The sequence below is a fragment of the Leucoraja erinacea genome, chromosome 1 (genome assembly GCF_028641065.1).
Source record: "Leucoraja erinacea ecotype New England chromosome 1, Leri_hhj_1, whole genome shotgun sequence".
Classification (NCBI taxonomy): domain Eukaryota; kingdom Metazoa; phylum Chordata; class Chondrichthyes; order Rajiformes; family Rajidae; genus Leucoraja; species Leucoraja erinaceus.
In genome coordinates, this window is record NC_073377.1 from 161,757,226 (window position 1) to 161,772,796 (window position 15,571).

The following is a 15,571-nucleotide window of genomic DNA, read 5'->3' on the forward strand; positions in this document are numbered from 1 at the left end:
CTACTTGTGTTGCAACTTTCATTGAGCTATCAACTCGGACCCCAAGGTCCCTCTGCACATCAATTCTGTTAAGGGTCTTTCCACTAACTGTAAACTTCCTCCTTATGCACAACCTCCCAAAGTGCAACACTTGGTTTAAACTCCATCTGCCATTTCTCTGCCCATATCCGTAACTGATCTATTTCACACTGTATCATTGGACAGCCTTCCTCATTGTCCACAACTCAACACATTTTGCTGTCTTCTGCAAACTTGCTAAACGACCTGTCTACATTTAAATCCAAGTTCGTTACATACATCACTAACAACAGGTTTATCTCCTGTAAACCTTGTCCTTCACACCTTAGGGCTACACTCACTAGTATTTGATATTTCCATCCTGGGAAAACGGTTCTGATTACTGTATCTATACATCTCATCATTTTATATTCTTCTATTAGGTTTTCCCGCAACCTCTAGCATTCCAGAGAAAACAATCCAAGTCCATAAGACCATAAGTTCTCAACAAATATAGGTAGGAGTGGAATGAGGCCATTCGGCCCATTGAGACTCTCTATCGTTCGATCATGACGGACTCTAATGAGAACCTCATTCTCCTGCTTTCTCCTGCTTTTCTCCTGCTTTCTCCTTGTAACCTTTGAGACCCTTCCCCATCAAGAACTTGTCTGAATCAAATCAAGACCTTCCTTCAGAGAAGAGTCTGAAGAAGAGTCCCGACTCAAAAAGTCTTTCAGCTATGTGTTCCAAAGATTCCACCTGACCCACTGAGTTACTCCAGCACTTTGTGTTTTTATTTGTAAACCTGCATCTGCAGTTCCTTGCTTCTACCAACATCATAACTTTGACGTTATCTGCTAATTTCAACATCACGTTATCTAATGGGTTTTTTTTTTGTAACATCCTGCTACTGTTTGTTTCTGCTGCAACAGGGTGGTTACAACATTTTATTTCACCTCACCCCCAACTCCATCAAATTTGGTTATAAACACCGGTATTAAACTGACAGCAGATACACCTGCAGACCAGAGAGACGTGTCAGGGAGAACTGGAATCCTAGAATGAATTGTGGTGCTAGTGTCATAATCCTGCTGCTGTTTGGACATTGTGCAGCTTTCACTCAGGGTAAGTGAAGCATCTTGCACCTTGTAACTCATTTATATCCCAGAACATCTGCAAAGGTAGAAAGGACAATCAAGAGAATTCATACAGAAAGATAATCCCATACTTCTTAAATGGAATGCCATGGCAACGGAAGCATAAAACTTCTTGGCCAAGTAGTTGTACTAATTCATCTGGCCGATTGGCTTCATTTAAAGCGAGAGATCTCATTTTATAAACAGACCATTGGCTAAATAACATTAGAAACAAGGAACTACAGGTGGTGTTGTACAAAAATATATACAAAGTGCTGTGGTGACTCAGCAGGATTAGGCAGCATCTCTGGAGAACATGGATAGGTGACGGTTTAGGTCAGGACCTGAAGATAGGGGCCCTGATCCTGAAACGTCACCTATCCATGTTCTCCCAAGATGCTGCCTGTCCCAGCCTGTCCCAGCTGACTCTTCCACAGCAACTACTAGAGTAAAGGACAATTGGTAATGGTGTTTTCAGGATGAGGCATTAAACAAAGTCTTCTCAGGCACATATAAAAGGTTGCATGTCACTCGTTAGAAAAAAATTGTCTGTGTCCTGAACAAAATTTATGCTCAAGCAAGATTTTAAAAAATCAGATAATCTTATAATTTAAATTATTTCATGTTGTACATAAAACAGCTGCGTAAAGCCCACACTGCAAATTGTTATAATGCACAATTTGATATCCTTGGGGTTATTGAAAGGTAAAGTTAAATTGGAAGAAGAAAGGACTTGCCATCATATAGTGCTTGCTACTATCTCAGGCTATTTCCAACAAACTGTTTTTTACCTGATAGATTTGTGCTGGCACTGCGCTCAACTGCAGTGACTAATGCAAATGTTTAACGCAGGTGTCAAAATTTAAGGACAAAAAGACATTAAATGCATTGTGATTCCAATAATGAGGTCTCTGCTTCCAAGTTACATGTACTGTAACAAAATGATCATTAATTCTCACGGCACATCACATGTTTACAAATACTGTGTAAACCACCATTTACAGAATGGTTTTTTACAACATTTAATTCATTTTGCAGTTGTTCCTGTAAATGAAGATGAGGTTAAACGCTGTAGGTGTCATGGATATCGTAAGGACAAGATACCCGGGATTTACATAACACAAATTGATATCTTTCCCAGGAGTAGAAGATGCAGAAGAACAGAAATCATGTAAGAATTGATTTACTAAGAATTAAACTTGTCACACTTATGTTTCCATGGTGGTTTTGCTGATCATTTGGAGAAATTGTGTAAATGCATTTATATGGGCAGATCATCTGCAAAAGTAGAAAAGACAATCAGGAGAATCCTTACAGAAAGCTAATCCCATATTTAAATAAACCCGTGGCAATGTAAACATAGAATTTCAAGTTATCAAAAGATGTAAAATGTCCCCTTTCTGTTTCAGAGCACAGCTTATTCCAAAATACAACAGCCAGCTAATCTGTTTGGAGAGGACGGCTCCTTGGCTAAAGATATTAATCGAAAATTTATTAGCAAATACAAAGTAAAGTAAATAAGGACTTCATTTGCTGAAATGGTATTATACATTGTGAAATATTCTTTTTGCTACAACTTCAGTGTAAAATGATTTTAATTCTGGAAACATGATTGTACTCCAATATAAGTGTTTCATTTTATTAATAGCTTTCTAAAAGTAATTATAAATATGTAATGGGGACACAAGGAACTGCACATGCTGGTATCTTGAGCAAACACAAAGTGCTGGAGTAACTCATGACGTTGGGTTAGGAAAGTCAGGGGTGCCACCCAAATCATTGGCTATCCATTTCCTCCACAGATGCTGCCTGACCTGCTGAGTTACTCCAGCACTGTGTGTTTTAATCAAGGTTCCAGCATCTGCAGTTCCCTGTGTTTCAATATTGTTTATCTGACAGTTTATGGCAATAGAAAAATATACTTATTTCAACATACGGCCAATGAGAGAGAATTTCTATCCAATCTAAAAAGAAGTGTTTACTCTGCTTGGTGCTCTGTCCCTTGATTCATTTCACAAACAAGCTCTCAATGCTCCTGTCACAGGGATCATAATCCTGATAATAATCACGCAATGATGTCACAATGAACAATTGTAAACATGAAATATTTCAATAAACTGCTTTTTGCTCCAACAATTATACTGTGGACATTGTTTCATTGAGTGGTACAAAGGGTGAAATGGAACATGTGACAATGTTGTGGCTGTGCTGGAAAGAGCACAGAGATGATTCACCAGGTAGTGTGCCTTGGTGACTATCATCTGGTGGATCCAACATCCAGCATCATGAAGTACTTTGAGAGGCTGGTGGTTGCGTACACTAGCTCCAGCCTCCCACACAGCCTTGATCAACTGTAAATCAGCTACTGCCGCAACAGGTCAATGCCATCTCCCTCGCCCTGCACTCTTCCCTGCAACATGTAGATAACATAGACACCTACATACAAATACTAATTGTTGAGCATAGCTCTGCCTTCAACACCATAATGCCATCCAAATTCATCCCAAAACTGCTGGACTTTGTAATCTGCACCCTCCTCGGCAACTGGATCCTTGACTTCTTAAATATAGACTGCAATCAGCAAGGATAGGCAACAAAACATCCTGCTCATTAATTCTCCACTCCAGTGTCCTGCAAGTATATGTTCTAAGCCCCTTAATATACACAATTGTGCAGCTAAACTCTGCTACAACTCCATTTATAATGAACTGAAACGAACCTTTGTTTGGACAAAGTTATTCACATGGATGGTCTGAAAGCTTCAGGGTCAGATACCGCACACACTTAAATTAGTGTTGTGAGGGTTGATTCTCTGAGAACACAAACAGAGTCTTGGACTCATGCAGTTATACAGTGCATGCTCAGAAACAGGCCCTTCAGCCCTACTTGTCCATGCTGACCAAGCTGCCCTATCTACACTGGTCCCATCTGCTCATGTTTGGCCCATATCCCTCTAAACATTTCCTGTCCATGCAACTGGCTAAATGTCTTTTAATTGTTATGATAGCATCTGCCTCGACTTCCTCTGGCAGCTCGTTTCATATACCCACTGGGTGTGAAAAACTTGCAATTCAGATTCTTATTAAATCTTTCCCCTCTCACCTTGACCCTATGTCCTCTGGTTCATGATGTCCCCTATGTCCTCTATGTCCTCCCTACTTTCAGTAAAACATTGTGTCCACCTATTCTATCTTTCCCCCTCATGATTTTATACACTTCTATAAGATCAGCGCGCATCCTCCGGTGCCCCATGGAATAAAGTTCTAGCCAGCTCAACCTCTCCCGATAGTTCAGGCCCTCAAGTCCTGGCAACATCCTCGTAAATCTTCTCTGCACTCCTTTCAGTCTAACAACATCTTTCCTATAGCAGAGTGACCAAAACTGAACACAAGACTCCAAATGTGGCCTCACCAGCATCTTGTACAACAGTAACATAACATCCCAACTTCTGTACTCAATATCCTGACTGACGTGCACAAAGAAGATCAAATAGAACAAGTTGACCTACAACTTTAGGCTGTGCACGCCATAGGCAAGAAGAAGACAACTTTCAAGGAACAATGTGCCTGCGCTCCCAGTTCCCTCTGCTCTACAACACTCCCCGGAGCCCAGACAAAATATCCCAAGTATTGATAGACAGAACAATTCTGCCCATTACCATGTTTAATATGCGATGTAACAAAATAATCAAACTGGAGTCTTTGTTGATCTCTTTCACAAAGATGCAAAATAACTGAACATGAGTATGACAGCATGGAAACAGGACCTTCAAACATGTTGTATAGAACGGCACAACAAAGGAACAGGTCCATCAGACCAGTGTCTGCGCCAAACATGATCCAAGTTTGTCCAAGTGTTCCTTTTAGCTTATGCACTATAATCCAGACACCATTCTGGTTCCTCTTCTGTACCCTCTCCAAAGACATCACATCCTTCCTGTATTGGGAAGACCAGAATCGCACACAATCCTCAAAATATGGTCTTACCAAAGTACAACCTGACTTCTTGACTCTTTAGTCAGTGCCCCGACCAATGAAGGCAAGCGTATCATACGCCTTCTTTACCACTCTCCCTACTTGTGTTGCAACTTTCATTGAGCTATCAACTCGGACCCCAAGGTCCCTCTGCACATCAATTCTGTTAAGGGTCTTTCCACTAACTATAAACTTCCTCCTTATGCACAACCTCCCAAAGTGCAACACTTGGTTTAAATTCCATCTGCCATTTCTCTGCCCATATCCGTAACTGATCTATTTCCCACTGTATCATTGGACAGCCTTCCTCATTGTCCACAACTCAACACATTTTGCTGTCTTCTGCAAACTTGCTAAACAACCTGTCTACATTTAAATCCAAGTTCTTTACATACATCACTAACAACAGGTTTATCTCCTGTAAACCTTGTCCTTCACACCTTAGGGCTACACTCACTAGTATTTGATATTTCCATCCTGGGAAAAAGGTTCTGATTACTGTATCTATACATCTCATCATTTTATGTTCTTCGATCAGGTTTTCCCGCAACCTCTAGCATTCCCGAGAAAACAATCCAAGTCCATAAGACCATAAATTCACAACAAATATAGGTAGGAGTGGAATGAGGCCATTCGGCCCATTGAGACTGCTCTATCATTCGATCATGACGGACTCTAATGAGAACCTCATTCTCCCGCTTTTCTCCTGCTTTCTCCTTGTAACCTTTGACACACTTCCACTTCAAGAACTTGTATGAATCAAATCAAGACGTTCCTTCAGAGAAGAGTCTGATGAAGAGTCCCGACTCAAAACGTCTTTTATCTATGTGTTCCTGAGATGCCATCTGACCCACTGCGTTAATCCAGCACTTTGTGTCTTTATTTGTAAACCTTCATCTGCAGTTCCTTGCTTCTACCAATATCATAACATTATCTGCTAATTTCAACATCACGTTATCTAAAGTTTTATTTTTTTGTAACATCCTGCTACTGTTTGTTTTTCTGCTGCAACATGGTGATTGCAACATTTTATTTCACCTCACCCCCAACTCCATCAAATTTGGTTATAAACACAGGTCTTAAACTGACAGCAGATACACCTGCAGAACCAGAGAGACGTGTCAGGGAGAACTGGAATCCTAGAATGAATTGTGGTGCTAGTGTCGTAATCCTGCTGCTGTTTGGACATTGTGCAGCTTTCACTCAGGGTAAATGAAGCATCTTGTACCTTGTAACTCATTTATATCCCAGAACATCTGCAAAGGTAGAAAGGACAATCAAGAGAATTCTTACAGAAAGATAATCCCATAATTCTTAAATGGAATGCCATGGCAACGGAAGCATAAAACTTCTTGGCCAAGTAGTTGTACTAATTCATCTGGCCGATTGGCTTCATTTAAAGCGAGAGATCTCATTTTATAAACAGACCATTGGCTAAATAACCTTAGAAACAAGGAACTGCAGGTGGTGTTGTACAAAAATATATACAAAGTGCTGTGGTGACTCAGCAGGATTAGGCAGCATCTCTGGAGAACATGGATAGCTGACGGTTTAGGTCGGGACTTGAAGATGGGCCCTGATCCTGAAACGTCACCTATCCATGTTCTCCCAAGATGCTGCCTGTCCCAGCCTGTCCCAGCTGATTCTTCCACAGCAACTACTAGAGTAAAGGACAATTGGTCATGGTGTTTTCATGATGAGGCATTAAACAAAGTCTTCTCAGGCACATATAAAAGGTTGCATGTCACTTGTTAGAAAAAAATGTCTGTGTCCTGAACAAAATTTATGCTCAAGCAAGATTTAATAAAATCTGTTAATCTTGTAATTTAAATAATTTAATGTTGTACATAAAACAGCTGCGTAAAGCCCACACTGCAAATTGTAATAATGCACAATTTGATATCCTTAGGGTTATTGAAAGGTAAAGTTAAATTGGAAGAAGAAAGGGCTTGGCATCATATAGTGCTTGCTACTATCTCAGGCTATTTCCAACAAACTGTTTTTTACCTGATAGATTTGTTTTTTTACAACATTTAATTCATTTTGCATGTTGTTCCAGTAAATGAAGATGAGGTTAAACGCTGTAGGTGTCATGGATATCGTAAGGACAAGATACGCGGGATTTACATAACACAAATTGATATCTTTCCCAGGAGTAGAAGATGCAGAAGAACAGAAATCATGTAAGAATTGATTTAATAATAATTAAACTTGTCACACTTATATTTCCATTGTGGTTTTGCTGATCATTTGGAGAAATTGTGTAAATGCATTTATATGGGCAGATCATCTGCAAAGGTAGAAAAGACAATCAGGAGAATCCTTACAGAAAGCTAATCCCATATTTAAATAAGCCCGTGGCAATGTAAACATAGAATTTCAAGTTATCAAAAGATGTAAAATGTCCCCTTTCTGTTTCAGAGCACGGCTTATTCCAAAATACAACAGCTATCTAATCTGTGTGGAGAGGACGGCTCCTTGGCTAAAGATATTAATCGAATATTTATTAGCAAATACAAAGTAAAGTAAATAAGGACATCATTTGCAGAAATGGTATTATATATTGTGAAATATTCTTTTTGCTACAACTTCAGTGTAAAATGATTTAATTCTGGAAACATGATTGTACTCCAATATAAGTGTTTCATTTCATTAATAGCTTTCTAAAAGTAATTATAAATATGTAATGGGGACACAAGGAACTGCATATGCTGGTATCTTGAGCAAACACAAAGTGCTGGAGTAACTCATGACGTTGGGTCAGGAAAGTCAGGGGCGCCACCCCAATCATTGGCTATCCATTTCCTCCACAGATGCTGCCTGACCTGCTGAGTTACTCCAGCACTGTGTGTTTTAATCAAGGTTCCAGCATCTGCAGTTCCTTGTGTTTCAATATTGTTTATCTGACAGTTTATGGCAATAGAAAAATATACTTATTTCAACATACGGCCAATGAGAGAGAATTTCTATCCAATCTGAAAAGAAGTGTTTACTCTGCTTGGTGCTCTGTCCCTTGATTCATTTCACAAACAAGCTCTCAATGCTCCTGTCACAGGGATCATAATCCTGATAATAATCACGCAATGATGTCACAATGAACAATTGTAAACATGAAATATTTCAATAAACTGCTTTTTGCTCCAACAATTATACTGTGGACATTGTTTCATTGAGTGGTACAAAGGGTGAAATGGAACATGTGACAATGTTGTGGCTGTGCTGGAAAGAGCACAGAGATGATTCACCAGGTAGTGTGCCTTGGTGACTATCATCTGGTGGATCCAACATCCAGCATCATGAAGTACTTTGAGAGGCTGGTGGTTGCGTACACTAGCTCCAGCCTCCCACACAGCCTTGATCCACTGTAAATCAGCTACTGCCGCAACAGGTCAATGCCATCTCCCTCGCCCTGCACTCTTCTCTGCAACATGTAGATAACATAGACACCTACATACAACTACTAATTGTTGAGCATAGCTCTGCCTTCAACACCATAATGCCATCCAAATTCATCCCAAAACTGCTGGACTTTGTAATCTGCACCCTCCTCGGCAACTGGATCCTTGACTTCTTAACTATAGACTGCAATCAGCAAGGATAGGCAACAAAACATCCTGCTCATTGATTCTCCACTCCAGTGTCCTGCAAGTATATGTTCTAAGCCCCTTAATATACACAATTGTGCAGCTAAACTCTGCTACAACTCCATTTATACTGAACTGAAACGAACCTTTGTTGGGACAAAGTTATTCACATGGATGGTCTGAAAGCTTCAGGGTCAGATACCGCACACACTTAAATTAGTGTTGTGAGGGTTGATTCTCTGAGAACACAAACAGAGTCTTGGACTCATGCAGTTATACAGTGCATGCTCAGAAACAGTCCCTTCAGCCCTACTTGTCCATGCTGACCAAGCTGCCCTATCTACACTGGTCCCATCTGCCCATGTTTGGCCCATATTCCTCTAAACATTTCCTGTCCATGCACCAGGCCAAATGTATTTTAATTGTTATGATAGCATCTGCCTCGACTTCCTCTGGCAGCTCGTTTCATATACCCACTGGGTGTGAAAAACTTGCAATTCAGATTCTTATTAAATCTTTCCCCTCTCACCTTAAACCTATGTCCTCTGGTTCATGATTTCCCTACTTTCTGTAAAACATTGTGTCTACCTATTCTATCTTTCCCCCTCATGATTTTATACACTTCTATAAGATCAGCGCGCATCCTCCGGTGCCCCATGGAATAAAGTTCTAGCCAGCTCAACCTCTCCCTATAGTTCAGGCCCTCAAGTCCTGGCAACATCCTCGTAAATCTTCTCTGCATTCCTTTCAGTCTAACAACATCTTTCCTATAGCAGAGTGACCAAAACTGAACTCAAGGCTCCAAATGTGGCCTCACCAGCATCTTGTACAACAGTAACATAACATCCCAACTTCTGTACTCAATATCCTGCCTGATGTGCACAAAGAAGATCAAATAGAACAAGTTGACCTACAACTTTAGGCTGTGCACGCCATAGGCAAGAAGAAGACAACTTTCAAGGAACAATGTGCCTGCGCTCCCAGTTCCCTCTGCTCTACAACACTCCCCGGAGCCCAGACAAAATATCCCAAGTATTGATAGACAGAACAATTCTGCCCATTACCATGTTTAATATGCGATGTAACAAAATAATCAAACTGGAGCCTTTGTTGATCTCTTTCACAAAGATGCAAAATAACTGAACATGCGTATGACAGCATGGAAACAGGACCTTCAAACATGTTGTATAGAACGGCACAACAAAGGAAAAGGCCATCAGACCAGTGTCTGCGCCAAACATGATCCAAGTTTGTCCAAGTGTTCCTTTTAGCTTATGCACTATAATACAGACACCATTCTGGTTCCTCTTCTGTACCCTCTCCAAAGACATCACATCCTTCCTGTATTGGGAAGACCAGAATCGCACACAATCCTCAAAATATGGTCTTACCAAAGTACAACCTGACTTCTTGACTCTTTAGTCAGTGCCCCGAACAATGAAGGCAAGCGTATCATATGCCTTCTTTACCACTCTCCCTACTTGTGTTGCAACTTTCATTGAGCTATCAACTCGGACCCCAAGGTCCCTCTGCACATCAATTCTGTTAAGGGTCTTTCCACTAACTGTAAACTTCCTCCTTATGCACAACCTCCCAAAGTGCAACACTTGGTTTAAACTCCATCTGCCATTTCTCTGCCCATATCCGTAACTGATCTATTTTACACTGTATCATTGGACAGCCTTCCTCATTGTCCACAACTCAACACATTTTGCTGTCTTCTGCAAACTTGCTAAACGACCTGTCTACATTTAAATCCAAGTTCGTTACATACATCACTAACAACAGGTTTATCTCCTGTAAACCTTGTCCTTCACACCTTAGGGCTACACTCACTAGTATTTGATATTTCCATCCTGGGAAAACGGTTCTGATTACTGTATCTATACATCTCATCATTTTATATTCTTCTATTAGGTTTTCCCGCAACCTCTAGCATTCCAGAGAAAACAATCCAAGTCCATAAGACCATAAGTTCTCAACAAATATAGGTAGGAGTGGAATGAGGCCATTCGGCCCATTGAGACTCTCTATCGTTCGATCATGACGGACTCTAATGAGAACCTCATTCTCCTGCTTTCTCCTGCTTTTCTCCTGCTTTCTCCTTGTAACCTTTGAGACCCTTCCCCATCAAGAACTTGTCTGAATCAAATCAAGACCTTCCTTCAGAGAAGAGTCTGAAGAAGAGTCCCGACTCAAAAAGTCTTTCAGCTATGTGTTCCAAAGATTCCACCTGACCCACTGAGTTACTCCAGCACTTTGTGTTTTTATTTGTAAACCTGCATCTGCAGTTCCTTGCTTCTACCAACATCATAACTTTGACGTTAACTGCTAATTTCAACATCACGTTATCTAATGGGTTTTATTTTTGTAACATCCTGCTACTGTTTGTTTCTGCTGCAACAGGGTGGTTACAACATTTTATTTCACCTCACCCCCAACTCCATCAAATTTGGTTATAAACACCGGTATTAAACTGACAGCAGATACACCTGCAGACCAGAGAGACGTGTCAGGGAGAACTGGAATCCTAGAATGAATTGTGGTGCTAGTGTCATAATCCTGCTGCTGTTTGGACATTGTGCAGCTTTCACTCAGGGTAAGTGAAGCATCTTGCACCTTGTAACTCATTTATATCCCAGAACATCTGCAAAGGTAGAAAGGACAATCAAGAGAATTCATACAGAAAGATAATCCCATAATTCTTGAATGGAATGCCATGGCAACGGAAGCATAAAACTTCTTGGCCAAGTAGTTGTACTAATTCATCTGGCCGATTGGCTTCATTTAAAGCGAGAGATCTCATTTTATAAACAGACAATTGGCTAAATAACATTAGAAACAAGGAACTGCAGGTGGTGTTGTACAAAAATATATACAAAGTGCTGTGGTGACTCAGCAGGATTAGGCAGCATCTCTGGAGAACATGGATAGGTGACGGTTTAGGTCGGGACCTGAAGATAGGCCCTGATCCTGAAACGTCACCTATCCATGTTCTCCCAAGATGCTGCCTGTCCCAGCCTGTCCCAACTGATTCTTCCACAGCAACTACTAGAGTAAAGGACAATTGGTCATGGTGTTTTCAGGATGAGGCATTAAACAAAGTCTTCTCAGGCACATATAAAAGGTTGCATGTCACTCGTTAGAAAAACATTGTCTGTGTCCTGAACAAATATTTATGCTCAAGCAAGATTTAAAAGAATCAGATAATCTTATAATTTAAATTATTTCATGTTGTACATAAAACAGCTGCGTAAAGCCTACACTGCAAATTGTAATAATGCACAATTGGATATCCTTAGGGTTATTGAAAGGTAAAGTTAAATTGGAAGAAGAAAGGACTTGCCATCATATAGTGCTTGCTACTATCTCAGGCTATTTCCAACAAACTGTTTTTTACCTGATAGATTTGTGCTGGCACTGCGCTGAACTGCAGTGACTAATGCAAACGTTTAACGCAGGTGTCAAAATTTAAGGACAAAAAGACATTAAATGCATTGTGATTCCAATAATGAGGTCTCTGCTTCCAAGTTACATGTACTGTAACAAAATGATCATTAATTCTCACGGCACATCACATGTTTACAAATACTGTGTAAACCACCATTTACAGAATGATTTTTTACAACATTTAATTCATTTTGCAGTTGTTCCAGTAAATGAAGATGAGGTTAAACGCTGTAGGTGTCATGCATATCGTAAGGACAAGATACCCGGGATTTACATAACACAAATTGATATCTTTCCCAGGAGTAGAAGATGCAGAAGAACAGAAATCATGTAAGAATTGATTTAATAAGAATTAAACTTGTCACACTTATGTTTCCATTGTGGTTTTGCTGATCATTTGGAGAAATTGTGTAAATGCATTAATATGGGCAGATCATCTGCAAAAGTAGAAAAGACAATCAGGAGAATCCTTACAGAAAGCTAATCCCATATTTAAATAAACCCGTGGCAATGTAAACATAGAATTTCAAGTTATCAAAAGATGTAAAATGTCCCCTTTCTGTTTCAGAGCACGGCTTATTCCAAAATACAACAGCCAGCTAATCTGTTTGGAGAGGACGGCTCCTTGGCTAAAGATATTAATCGAAAATTTATTAGCAAATACAAAGTAAAGTAAATAAGGACTTCATTTGCTGAAATGGTATTATACATTGTGAAATATTCTTTTTGCTACAACTTCAGTGTAAAATGATTTTAATTCTGGAAACATGATTGTACTCCAATATAAGTGTTTCATTTTATTAATAGCTTTCTAAAAGTAATTATAAATATGTAATGGGGACACAAGGAACTGCACATGCTGGTATCTTGAGCAAACACAAAGTGCTGGAGTAACTCATGACGTTGGGTTAGGAAAGTCAGGGGCGCCACCCAAATCATTGGCTATCCATTTCCTCCACAGATGCTGCCTGACCTGCTGAGTTACTCCAGCACTGTGTGTTTTAATCAAGGTTCCAGCATCTGCAGTTCCCTGTGTTTCAATATTGTTTATCTGACAGTTTATGGCAATAGAAAAATATACTTATTTCAACATGCGGCCAATGAGAGAGAATTTCTATCCAATCTGAAAAGAAGTGTTGACTCTGCTTGGGGCTCTGTCCCTTTATTCATTGCACAAACAAGCTCTCAATGCTCCTGTCACAGGGATCATAATCCTGATAATAATCATGCAATGATGTCACAATGAACAATTGTAAACATGAAATATTTCAATAAACTGCTTTTTGCTCCAACAATTATACTGTGGACATTGTTTCATTGAGTGGTACAAAGGGTGAAATGGAACATGTGACAATGTTGTGGCTGTGCTGGAAAGAGCACAGAGATGATTCACCAGGTAGTGTGCCTTGGTGACTATCATCTGGTGGATCCAACATCCAGCATCATGAAGTACTTTGAGAGGCTGGTGGTTGCGTACACTAGCTCCAGCCTCCCACACAGCCTTGATCCACTGTAAATCAGCTACTGCCGCAACAGGTCAATGCCATCTCCCTCGCCCTGCACTCTTCCCTGCAACATGTAGATAACATAGACACCTACATACAACTACTAATTGTTGAGCATAGCTCTGCCTTCAACACCATAATGCCATCCAAATTCATCCCAAAACTGCTGGACTTTGTAATCTTCACTCTCCTCGGCAACTGGATCCTTGACTTCTTAACTATAGACTGCAATCAGCAAGGATAGGCAACAAAACATCCTGCTCATTAATTCTCCACTCCAGTGTCCTGCAAGAATATGTTCTAAGCCCCTTAATATACACAATTGTGCAGCTAAACTCTGCTACAACTCCATTTATAATGAACTGAAACAAACCTTTGTTTGGACAAAGTTATTCACATGGATGGTCTGAAAGCTTCAGGGTCAGATACCGCACACACTTAAATTAGTGTTGTGAGGGTTGATTCTCTGAGAACACAAACAGAGTCTTGGACTCATGCAGTTATACAGTGCATGCTCAGAAACAGGCCCTTCAGCCCTACTTGTCCATGCTGACCAAGCTGCCCTATCTACACTGGTCCCATCTGCCCATGTTTGGCCCATATCCCTCTAAACATTTCCTGTCCATGCACCAGGCTAAATGTCTTTTAAATGTTATGATAGCATCTGCCTCGACTTCCTCTGGCAGCTCGTTTCATATACCCACTGGGTGTGAAAAACTTGCAATTCAGATTCTTATTAAATCTTTCCCCTCTCACCTTGAACCTATGTCCTCTGGTTCATGATTTCCCTACTTTCTGTAAAACATTGTGTCCACCTATTCTATCTTTCCCCCTCATGATTTTATACACTTCTATAAGATCACCGCGCATCCTCCTGCGCCCCATGGAATAAAGTTCTAGCCAGCTCAACCTCTCCCTATAGTTCAGGCCCTCAAGTCCTGGCAACATCCTCGTAAATCTTCTCTGCACTCCTTTCAGTCTAACAACATCTTTCCTATAGCAGAGTGACCAAAACTGAACACAAGACTCCAAATGTGGCCTCACCAGCATCTTGTACAACAGTAACATAACTTCCCAACTTCTGTACTCAATATCCTGACTGATGAAGGCCAATGTGCCAAAAGCCTTCTTGACCTCCCTATCTATCTGTGACACCACTTTCAAGGGGGTGGGAGATTGCAACCGTCACGTGGTCCACCCTGTTTCAACTAATGCAATCAACCCGACGTGCACAAAGAAGATCAAATAGAACAAGTTGACCTACAACTTTAGGCTGTGCACGCCATAGGCAAGAAGAAGACAACTTTCAAGGAACAATGTGCCTGCGCTCCCAGTTCCCTCTGCTCTACAACACTCCCCGGAGCCCAGACAAAATATCCCAAGTATTGATAGACGGAACAATTCTGCCCATTACCATGTTTAATATGCGATGTAACAAAATAATCAAACTGGAGCCTTTGTTGATCTCTTTCACAAAGATGCAAAATAACTGAACATGAGTATGACAGCATGGAAACAGGACCTTCAAACATGTTGTATAGAACGGCACAACAAAGGAACAGGTCCATCAGACCAGTGTCTGCGCCAAACATGATCCAAGTTTGTCCAAGTGTTCCTTTTAGCTTATGCACTATAATCCAGACACCATTCTGGTTCCCCTTCTGTACCCTCTCCAAAGACATCACATCCTTCCTGTATTGGGAAGACCAGAATCGCACACAATCCTCAAAATATGGTCTTACCAAAGTACAACCTGACTTCTTGACTCTTTAGTCAGTGCCCCGACCAATGAAGGCAAGCGTATCATATGCCTTCTTTACCACTCTCCCTACTTGTGTTGCAACTTTCATTGAGCTATCAACTCAGACCCCAAGGTCCCTCTGCACATCAATTCTGTTAAGGGTCTTTCCACTAACTGTAAACTT